Consider the following 10564-nt stretch of genomic DNA (forward strand, 5'->3'; position numbering starts at 1 on the left):
CCTACTTTTCCTTCTTTCAGCTTTATAGTTGTCTTTATTATAAATTGATATCTCTGATTCCCTCTTTTCAGTCTTGTAGGCTTGTTTTACTTTGTATACTTCTATATCTGGTTTGAATTTGGGTAGTGTTGCCATGTAATTGAATATATGGCAGTTGTTTCTTGGAGTTTCTCCATCCAAAGAACTCCCTTTAATATGTTTTGTAAAGTTGGGCCAATTTATACAAATTCTATTAATTTTGTTTATCTGGGAATGTTCTAACTTCACTGTCATATTTGAGCCAAGTTGTTTTGGGGTATATGATACTTGTTTGGAAATTATTTTCTTTCAGATTTTTATATATCTCCATTGCCTTCTTGTCTGCATGGCTTCTGCTGAGAAGTCAGAGCTTAATAATATTGGTTGTCCTTTGTAGGGAACTTTTTTGTTTTTCCCAAGCTACTTTTGTAACTCTTTTCTTGTCTTTGATTTTGGAGAGATTGATTATGATATGTCCTGGTGATTTTGTTTGAGGTCTGTCCTATTAGGGGTTCATTCAGCTTCATGAATGCTAGATTACTAGTCTTTCATAATGCTAAAGAATTTTTCTTGAAGTAGCTTTTTGACTATCTTTTCTCTGTTTTTATTTGTCTCTGTCTGTTCTAGAATTCTGAGAACCCTTAAGTTATTCCTCTTTATGTTGCCCCACATGAATATTAGGATTTCTTCAGATATTTTCATTTTTTTCCCGATTGTTCGTCTAGTTTATTAGCCTTGAGAGAGTCATCTTCAAGCTCACTGATTCAGACTTCCATTAATTCAAATCTCCTATTTTGCACTTTCAATGTATTGTCTATTTCTGAAATCACAATATCAGCCTTCTGTATTTCTGTATACCATTTTTGTATCATCTCTACTTTTTAATCTATTTTTCCTGTTTAGTCTGGTAGTGCTTTTCTGAATTATTCCTTGTTTTCCTCAATCTTCTGTGAATCATTTGCTGATGAGGCACAACTGAAAATAACAAGAAATAGCTGCAAATATCCATTAATATTTAAAAAATTGAATGTATGAAGTATGAATCTAGGAAAATTGAAAGTTGTAAAAGAACTAAATTAATTTGTTAAGATAGACTGGTTTTGGCCATTTTGGCTCTGACAATCATATTGATTACTATGCGAATGACAAAAAGAAGAGGAATGGCATTATGTTCATTATCAAAAAGAACATTGCAAGATCTATCTTAAAGTACAATTGTGTCTGTGATAGGATAATATCCATACACCTACAAGGAAGGCCAGTTAATAACATTATTATTCAAATTTATGCACCAACAACTAAAGCCAATGATGATGAAACTAAAGTATACCAATTTCTTCAGTGTGAAATTCATAAGACATGCAATTAAAATATATTTATAATTAGTGGTCACTGGAATGAGATGGTTGGAAACAAACAGTTATTGGAAAATATGACCTTGGAGCTAGAAATGATGCGTAAGGCAAATCTCCTGCACAAGACCTTTTTTAAGTGTTAAAGAGCAAAGATTACAGGCTAAGGACTAAGGTTCGCCTGATCCAAGTCATGGTATTTTCAATAACCTCATATGCATGAGAAATCTGGACAGTGAATAAGGAAGACCATAGAAGAATTGATGCTTTTGAGTTATGGTGTTGGAGGAGAATATTTGAAAGTGCCATGGGCTGCCAAAATAACAAACACATCTATGTTGTAGACAATACACTGAAAGGGAAAAAGAGTAGAATAGAAAAGATGGAAGAGCTGGAATACAAATCTCTCAATACCAGTAAGATAGAAGCACAAGTAAAAAAAAAAAAAAAAAAAGGATAAAAAAAATCTGAAGAAAGTCTAAGATTCATGTTATACAACATGAAGAGGAATAAATAAAGAATTATCAGCATTCTGTAACAGGAAGAATCACACATTTCACAGAGGAACTAGGTGAAAACCTGCTGGAAGAAAATTTCTCTAACATCCTGAAAAGTAAAAAAATAAACATTCAAGAGGCTCAACAAACCCCAAGAAGTAAAGGCCCTAAAAGAAAATCACTGAGACATATCATAATCAAGCTCTCCAAAATCAAAGATAAGGAGACAATCCTGAAAGCAGCTAGAAAAAACAGAAGTGTTACACACAAAGGCAAGCAAGTCAGATTAAGCTCTGGTATCTCTGCATAAGCCATTCAGGCAAGAAGGCAATGGGGAGCCATATATAAAACCCTGAAAGAAAAAAAAAAAAAAACAAAAACTGACAACCAAGAATCCTTTATTCAGCAAAGCTATCACTCAAATACAACGCTGTAATCAAAACATTCCAGGATAAACTGAAGGTAAGGGATTTTGCTAAAGCCCACCCTGCACTAAAAATATCCTAAAAGGAGTTCTGTGGACTGAGAACCAACAAGAACAGACAACAATGAGAGATTGACATACGTGGCAACACTTCCCAGAACTAAATCAACAGATGAAAGAGTTGAGAAGAGAGCAAAATTATAACAACAAACTCAGAGAATCTGGGAGATCAGTTTATGATCAAAACAATTATAATTTGAAAGAAGGTAAACACGTAGGAACAGAGATACAGATGGTGAGAAGGGCAGGTAGATTACAGGATAAAACAGACTTCATTAAATGGAGGGAAAAGTTAATGGAATATAAGATAACCTCAAAGAAAATTAACATTTCACAACATACCAAGAAAATGAAATTCCAAGAAGAAGATGGAAACATTAAAACTACGAGGAAACGCAGAAGAAAGAACACAAAAAACATGTATTCAACACAAGAATACACAGAAAACAAAGAGAATAGTAATATCACACACAGATACACACAAAAACCATAATGGCAGCAACTAATCAATAACTATAGATAATTACACTGAAAGTAATCAGAATAAATGCACCAGTTAAGAGATGGAGGGTGACAGAATGGATAAGAAAACAAGATCCTTCCATATACTGTCTGAAAGAGAACAAATCTTACACACAGAGACAAAAACAGATTAAAAGTCAATGGATGGAAAAAGTATTTACCAAGCTAATTGCAACAAAAACTGAACAGGAGTGGCAGTACTAATCTCTGATAAAATAAACTTTAAGGCAAAAAACAGCAAAATAGATAAAGATGAACATTATCACATGATTAAAGTGAAAATTAAACAAGATGACAAAACCATAATAAATACTTATGCCCCCAATAAATAAGCTCCAAAATAGATTAAGAAAACTAATAGATTTGAAGAAAGAAATAGATGAATCCACAATAATTATGAGTGATTTTACTACACTGCTTTAAAAAATGCATAGAAAAACCAGAAAGAAACTTGACAAACACACAGATGAACTGAACAACACAATCAGTCAACTGGACCTCATAGATGTGTACAGAGCATTCAACCCAACAACTGCACAGTACACATTCTTTCCCAGTGCACATGGAATATTCTCCAGAATAGACCATGTGTTAGGCAATAAAACAAACCTCCATAAGTTTACAAATATCAAAATTCTACAAAACATCTTCTCAGATCACAATGCTATCAAATTGGAAATCAACAATAGGAAGACCAAGGAAATAAAGTCAAATACATGGAGACTGAATAACACCCTGCTGTAAAGGGAAGGGTAGTAGAAGAAATAAAATGTGAATTCACAAAGTTCTTAGAAACAAACGAGAACGAGAACACAACATATCAAAATCTTTCGGACACGGCGAAAGCCGTGCTGAGAGGACAATTTATTGCAATTAATGCCCACATCCCAAAAGAAGAAGAACCAAAATTAACACAGCATCTACTACAATTAGAAACAGAACAAGAGAGGGAACCTAGTAAGAAAGAAAGAAAGAAAGAAAGAAAGAAAGAAAGAAAGAAAGAAAGAAAGAAAGAAAGAAAGAAAGAAAGAAAGACATTCGAGCAGAAATAAATCAGATCGAAAACTGAAAAACTATAGAAAGAATAAACAGGACAAAATCTGGTTCTTTGAAAGGATTAACAAAATTGACAGACCTAACAAGAGAAAAGAGGGAGAAGACACAAATAACACACATTAAAAACCACACATGCGATGTCACAACAGAACCAAAGGAAGTAAAAAGGATAATAACAGAATAATATGAAAAGTTGTACTCCAACAAATTTGAAAACTTAGAAGAGATGATTACATTTTTAGAAAAACACGACCTACCTAAACTTACACCGAGTGAAATAGAAAACCTGAACAGAGAAATTAAAGGCATACAAATTGGTAAAGAGGAAGTAAAACTCTATTTGCAGAAGATATGATCCTATACACAGAAAACTCAAAAGACTCATTAAAAAAGCTACTAGACCTCAATGGAAGATTCAGCAAAAATCTGTTGGATTCCACTATACCAACAATGACAGTGCTGAAAAGGACATTAGGAAAGCAATACCATTTACAGTGGCCACCCATAAGATGAAATATCTGGGAATAAATGTAACCAGAGACACAAAGGACATATACAAAGAAAACTACAAAACAATACTAAAAGAAACCAAAAGAAAGCCACAAAAATGGAAGAATGTACCATGTTCCTGGATAGGAAGATTTAACATTATGAAAAGTTCAATAGTAACCAAAGCAATCTACATATATAATGCAATTCTAATCTAGATTCCAAAAAAACATTCTTTAATGACATGGAAAAAACAACTACAAATTTTATATGGAAAGGAAAGAGAAGAACCAGGATAAGCAAAGCACTGCTTTAGAAGAAGAAAAAGTTGGAAGCCTCTCACTCCCTAATTTCAAAATTTACTACAAAACTGCAGTGGTCAAAACAGCTTTGTACTGGTACAATGGAACACAATCGAGAATCCAGGAATTAACTCATCCACATACAGCCAACTGATTTTCAACAAATAGCCTAAGTATATTGCATAGTGAGGATGTGCAAAAGACTGAAATAAGACCTTTACCTCACTCCATATACAAAAAACAACTCAGCATGGATTAAAAACCTAAATGTGAATCCCAGAATTATAAAGACCATCAATGAAAAAATAGGTACAAATGTAAGGGCTCTAATATAGGGCATATGCAGATTACCAAACATTATGAAAATTACACAAACAAAAGAAGACAAAATAGATGATTGGGACATACTAAAAATTAAAAACTTATGTGCATTAAAAGACTTCACCAAAAGAGTAAAAAGGGAGTTAGTAGAATGGGAAAAAACTTTTTGCAATGACACACCAGACAAGGCACACATTTCAACAATATATAGCAAAGTATAACACCTCTACAAGAAAAAAGACAAATAACCCAATTAAAAGATGGGCACACAGCATGAACAGACATTTCACCAAGGAGGTGATCCGGACAGCCAAACAAACATATGAAGAAATGTTCAGGATCACTAGCCATTGTTGTTATTGTTGTTACTAAGTTCCAGACAGTCCGTACTGACTCATAGCAACCTTATACACAGCAGAAGCAAACACTGCCCGATCCTGGGCCAACCTCTCTATTGTTGCCACGCTTGAACCCATTGATACTGCCACTTTGCCAATACATCTTGCTGGGGGTCTTCCTCTTTTTCTCTGACCCTCCTCCTTACCAAACAAGATATCCTTCTCCAGCCACTGGCCCTTCCTGACAATATGTCCGAAGTATGAGAGACGAAGTTTGGCCATCCTGGCTTCCAAGGGGCAGTCTGATATTTTATTATTCATCATTTGGACCTCTTTCTGTAGGTTTTGAATTGTTTCCAATGTTGTATCTATCGTATTTGATTGTTGCTGTAGTGCTTTCCTGACTTCTTTATTTTTCTCAATTACATTGTAAAGTGTTTTGAAACATAGTATAATCATTTTTCTGAATTCCTTTTCAGGCATTTCCTAGGCCTACCCTCCTTCCAGAATGGAGTCCAGTTCCACCTCTAGGTCATTTGTCTCAGAAATTTTATCTTGTTTCTGGACATGTGCTGATATGGTCACTTGGTTTTGCATTTTGGACATGTTTAGGGTTTAGCTGTAGCCTTAATACTTAATTGAGTGTGTGTTTTGGTGTTTTTTATGCTTTCTGATTGTCTCCAGGTAGATGTGATCAGTTGGTGGGCTTCCCTTTTCACTTTTTGTATTGCTTAACTCAGAGTAACTTTTACAGGTGTTTTCTGTTTCCCTGGTATATGGCAGTTGGTATTGGTTCTTCCCTGGATTGTGGAGCTTTATAAAATGTAATTGTATCTTAACTATATCGAAGCAATTGCTGTCTCTTCTTGGGTAGTATAGGGAGAGAAAAAGTCCTCTATATGTAAAAACAGAACACAAAAGAGATAAAGAAGAAGAAGAAGAAAAAAAACACCAAAAAACTAAAATCCATATTGGATGCTGTAGTCTATAATCACAGGAAAAGAAGAAGAAGAAAGAAAAAGAAAGAAAGAAAGAAAGAAGGAAGGAAAGAAAGAAAAGAAAGAAAGAAAGAAAGAAAGAAAGAAAGAAAGAAAGAAAGAAAGAAAGAAAGAAAGAAACAAACAAAGAAAGAAAGAAAGAAAGAAAGAAAGAAAGAAAGAAAGAAAGAAAGAAAGAAAGCTTATAGCCTAATATGAATATGATTTAAATGTCCTTTTTCAGTTTTTTGCCTTCAAGGTTGTTTGATAAATTTCAAGATGCCACCGTTTGTTGCTATGTTGTATATCAGGATTTAGTTTTCAGCCTGTTTTGTTTTTAAATCTTCTCCCTCTCCACTCCCCCTGTTCTGGCCTTTTCCCTATTAATAAACAGTTCAGTGCCGGTTGTGGATGTCTTAAGCTGCCTGCTTGTAGCTTAGTGGTTATGAATCAGGCTGCTAACCCCAAGGTTGGCAGCTGGAAACCACCAGCTGTTCCACGGGAAGTCAGCAGTAGGCCCTCTGCTCCCACAAAGATTCACAACCTCAGAAACCCTCTGCTGGGACACTGTGGGATGGAACCAATCCCATGTCATCCAAAAAGCAAGAAGGCAAGTCTCTCTAAATTCTCAGAGGATCTGTGTGCATGCGTGGTGGAAGAATCCTCTAATGGAGGTGGTGGGGTGTGTCCACTCGCTCATGCACCCTCCCCTTTAATCACCAGAATGGAGGTGCACAGACTGTAAAGAACAGATACAAAACAAAACAAAACAAAACAAAAAATCAGAACAAAGCAAAACCAGAGAATATTGTCCCCTTTTTTCTAAGGTTCTTTTGGCCGTTAGTTCCTGGCTGGTTTGTTCTCCCCCACTTGGTCTTACTGTTTGGTCTTGCCCAAGTTGTGGGCTCCAGGATGCTAAGCCTGGCAGATTCTAAAGTGTAAGATTTATAACTTCTGTCACTTGCTATAAGCTTTCAAACTTTTTAAATATTCCTACCTATGTGGTTCAGAGTTTTGGAGCTCTCCCCTGAACCTGCTTTATCTGGCATTTTGTGGTATTGCTGATGACAATCTTCACTGCCCCTTTAGGATATTTTAAAGCACTTTGTTGACTTTGGCAAAATCCCTTAGTTTCTGTTTATCTAGGAATGTATTTATTACACCATCCTGTTTGATTGACAGCTTTGTTTGTTACAGGATTCTTGGTTGGTAGTATTTTTCTTTCAGGAATATATATTCCTTTGATTTTGAATAACTTGATTATTATGTTTTGGTGGTTTTCTCTTGGGGTATATCCTTTCTGGGGTTCATTCAGCTTTTTGAATGTTTATCTTTTTGTGTTTCAGGATGTTAGTGAAATTTTCTTCCAGCAGCTCTTCAACTATCTCCTCTGTGGGCTTGTGTTATTCTTCCTGTTCCAGAATGCCAATATTTCTTATGTTATTCTTTTTCATGTTGTCCCACATGAATCTTAGACTTCCTTCAGATTTTTTATCCTTTTTTTCTCCTTCTTTCTTAATAGTGTTGAGACATTTGTCTTCTAGTTCAGTGTTTCTGGCTTCTATCTCTTAAATTCTAATCATTTGGTTTTCAGTGTATTGCCATTTCTGATATATTATTATTAATCATTTTGATATCTTTTTGCAGGTTTTGAATTGTTTCCAGTGCTGTATATATATTATTTGATTGTTCCTGTAGTGTCTCCTGACTTTTCCTTTATTTTTCTCAACATTTGCATGCATCTCAATATCAGTCTCCTGAATTCTTTCTCAGGCAGTTCCAAAGCCAGCCCTCCTTCCAATGTAAGATCTAGGTCTACCTCCAGCTAATTTGTCTCTGTTTCTTCATCTTGTTTTTGGACATGTGCTGATATGATCAACTGTTTCTTGGGAATCTTCAATATTATCTGTGATTTCTATAGTTCAGTAGATGTATTTGATGTTTAATTATGCCTTCTGATTCCCTCCAAGTAGATGTTATCAGGAAATGAGTTTCCCTTTTCACTCTTCTTATTACTCAACTCAGAGTAACTGTAGCAGGCATTGACTGTCTATCTGGTGTATAACAGGTGGTATTGGCTCTTGCGTGGATCGTGGGATTTCATAGGGCGTGATTTTAGCTTGGCTATATGAACACAATTGCTGTCTCTTCTAGGGAGAGAAAGAACCCTCTGTATGTAAAAAAAGGGACCCAAAACAAAACAACAACCACCATATCAACAAAAAACCCCAGATACTATGGTTTATAATAGCAAAAATGAAGAAAAAAAATCTGTAGCAAAATAGTCCAGGTTACAGGGACATGGCCACAGAGGACTAGAGTGGAGAGTGAAGCATCCAGCTGATATGAAGTGAGGGGAGATGAACAAGAACACCCATACTTGCAGATAGTACCCATTTGACCTGGCTTCAATGGCTGGAAGATCAGTACTCAACAAAAGGAAGAAAGAAGAGGAATAAAAGTATAATCCACTACAATTTGATGAATTTGACTTATACTTATGGATGTAATAGCTCAAAAAAGTGGGAACAAATCTTTACAGTGAGGATCTTTCTCACCCCTTCACAGGGTTGACAGGGATGGGCAACTTAGACATTGGTTACCCCAAATGGGGGAGCTACAAAGTCAATAAGTGACTGGCTTACAAGCTTTCAAGAGGGAGCCTAGTTTCAGAGGGTTTGGGGGAAGGTAGAACCTCCACTGAGTGGTTTCCAACATGTCCTGATGGGGCTGGTGAATAATTGCTATCAGGATTGACTGTGAGTGTTGCAAATGCAAATGTAGACATTTTGTAACAAATGAAGAGGAGTGTTTGATCTTGCAGTCCAGGAGTAGAGGACACAGACAATCAAGGGAGAAGATTGGAGTGTGGAACGCTATTCAGAAAAGCAGTGATGCCAGAGATGGAGGCAGAGACAATGATGTGGAGAGATGAAGCAGCTGGGAACTCTGGACTCACGGGGGGAGAGGGGCTGTGTGCTTACAACCAGGGGGCAGGCTGGTGGGGTTTGTCTTTTGGGTGTTTGAATGGTTATATATTCCTGAGTGCTTTGGTAAACATTAACAAAAAAATACAGAGGGAATGGAAGCAACTGCTGTTGAATGATGATGCATGAAGGAGATTGTAATCATTGCAGTGAAATGAAATACAATAGAATGAATGCAAAGATGATGCTCTCCCATGTAAACTATCATTCAATTCACAATAAATACTTAAAAAAAAAATTAGTCCAGGTTTGAGAGATAGCTTAGTGCTGAGCAGATCCGTGTGCATGTGCTTTAGTTTCCTCTGGGTGTGGGATCCATGTCTGCTCACTCAGGCACTCCCTCTAGTCACCAAAGTGGTAGTGTGCAGACAGAGAAAGGGAAGTGGGCAGACAAAAAATTATTCACACCTTTATGTCTGAAGATTGTTCAGGTCTCTGAGATGAGATTTAAGTCCTTCAGCCATTTTTGCTGTGACCTTCTAAAGATAACTATACCCTTCTCAAGATGGCTGTGCCTTTCTCAAGGTGACTGCTCACTTCTCAAGATGGCTAGGATGGGCATCTGCCTGCAACTGCCACTCAGAAAATGCCACTTTTCTTGCTTCTGCTACAAATTCTACTAACAGTAATTCTTTGATATCTATAAATATTCCTTTTTACGTAATTCAGAGTTCTGCGACTATCCCCTGGACCTACTTTCTCCGGTGTTTTGCACTATTACTCTCTACAGCCTTCTTTCTGTGTGTCTGGGAGCAGACAATGGATACACCCATTGTCGTGGCTGCCATCGATAACCGACTGGGGGGCAAATTCTCTTCAGGGAAGGAGAAGTGGGAGACAGAGTACGGGGAGAAGATGGAGCAGGAGGTGGAAGAGCAAGAAGAGGAAAGGAAGAAAAGAGAGAAAAGATGCTACTGCTGCTGCTGGCCCACTAACCACTAACTATTGCATTTATCCTTTTTGCAGCTTATTTAGCTTTTGGTACTGTTGGTTGTGAAAGCTGGACAGTGAATAAGGAAGATCACAGAAGAATTGATGCCTTTGAGTTGTGGTGTTGGAGGAGAATACTGAAAGTGCCATGGGCTGCCAAAAGAACCAATAGATCTGTTTTGGAAGAAGTGCAACCAGAGTGCTCCTTGGAGGCCAGGATGGTCAAACTTCGTCTCTCATACTTTGGACATAATGTCAGGAGGGACCAGTCGCTGGAGAAGGATACCATGT

Source organism: Chrysochloris asiatica, unplaced genomic scaffold (genome assembly GCF_000296735.1).
Source record: "Chrysochloris asiatica unplaced genomic scaffold, ChrAsi1.0 scaffold00180, whole genome shotgun sequence".
Lineage (NCBI taxonomy): Eukaryota > Metazoa > Chordata > Mammalia > Afrosoricida > Chrysochloridae > Chrysochloris > Chrysochloris asiatica.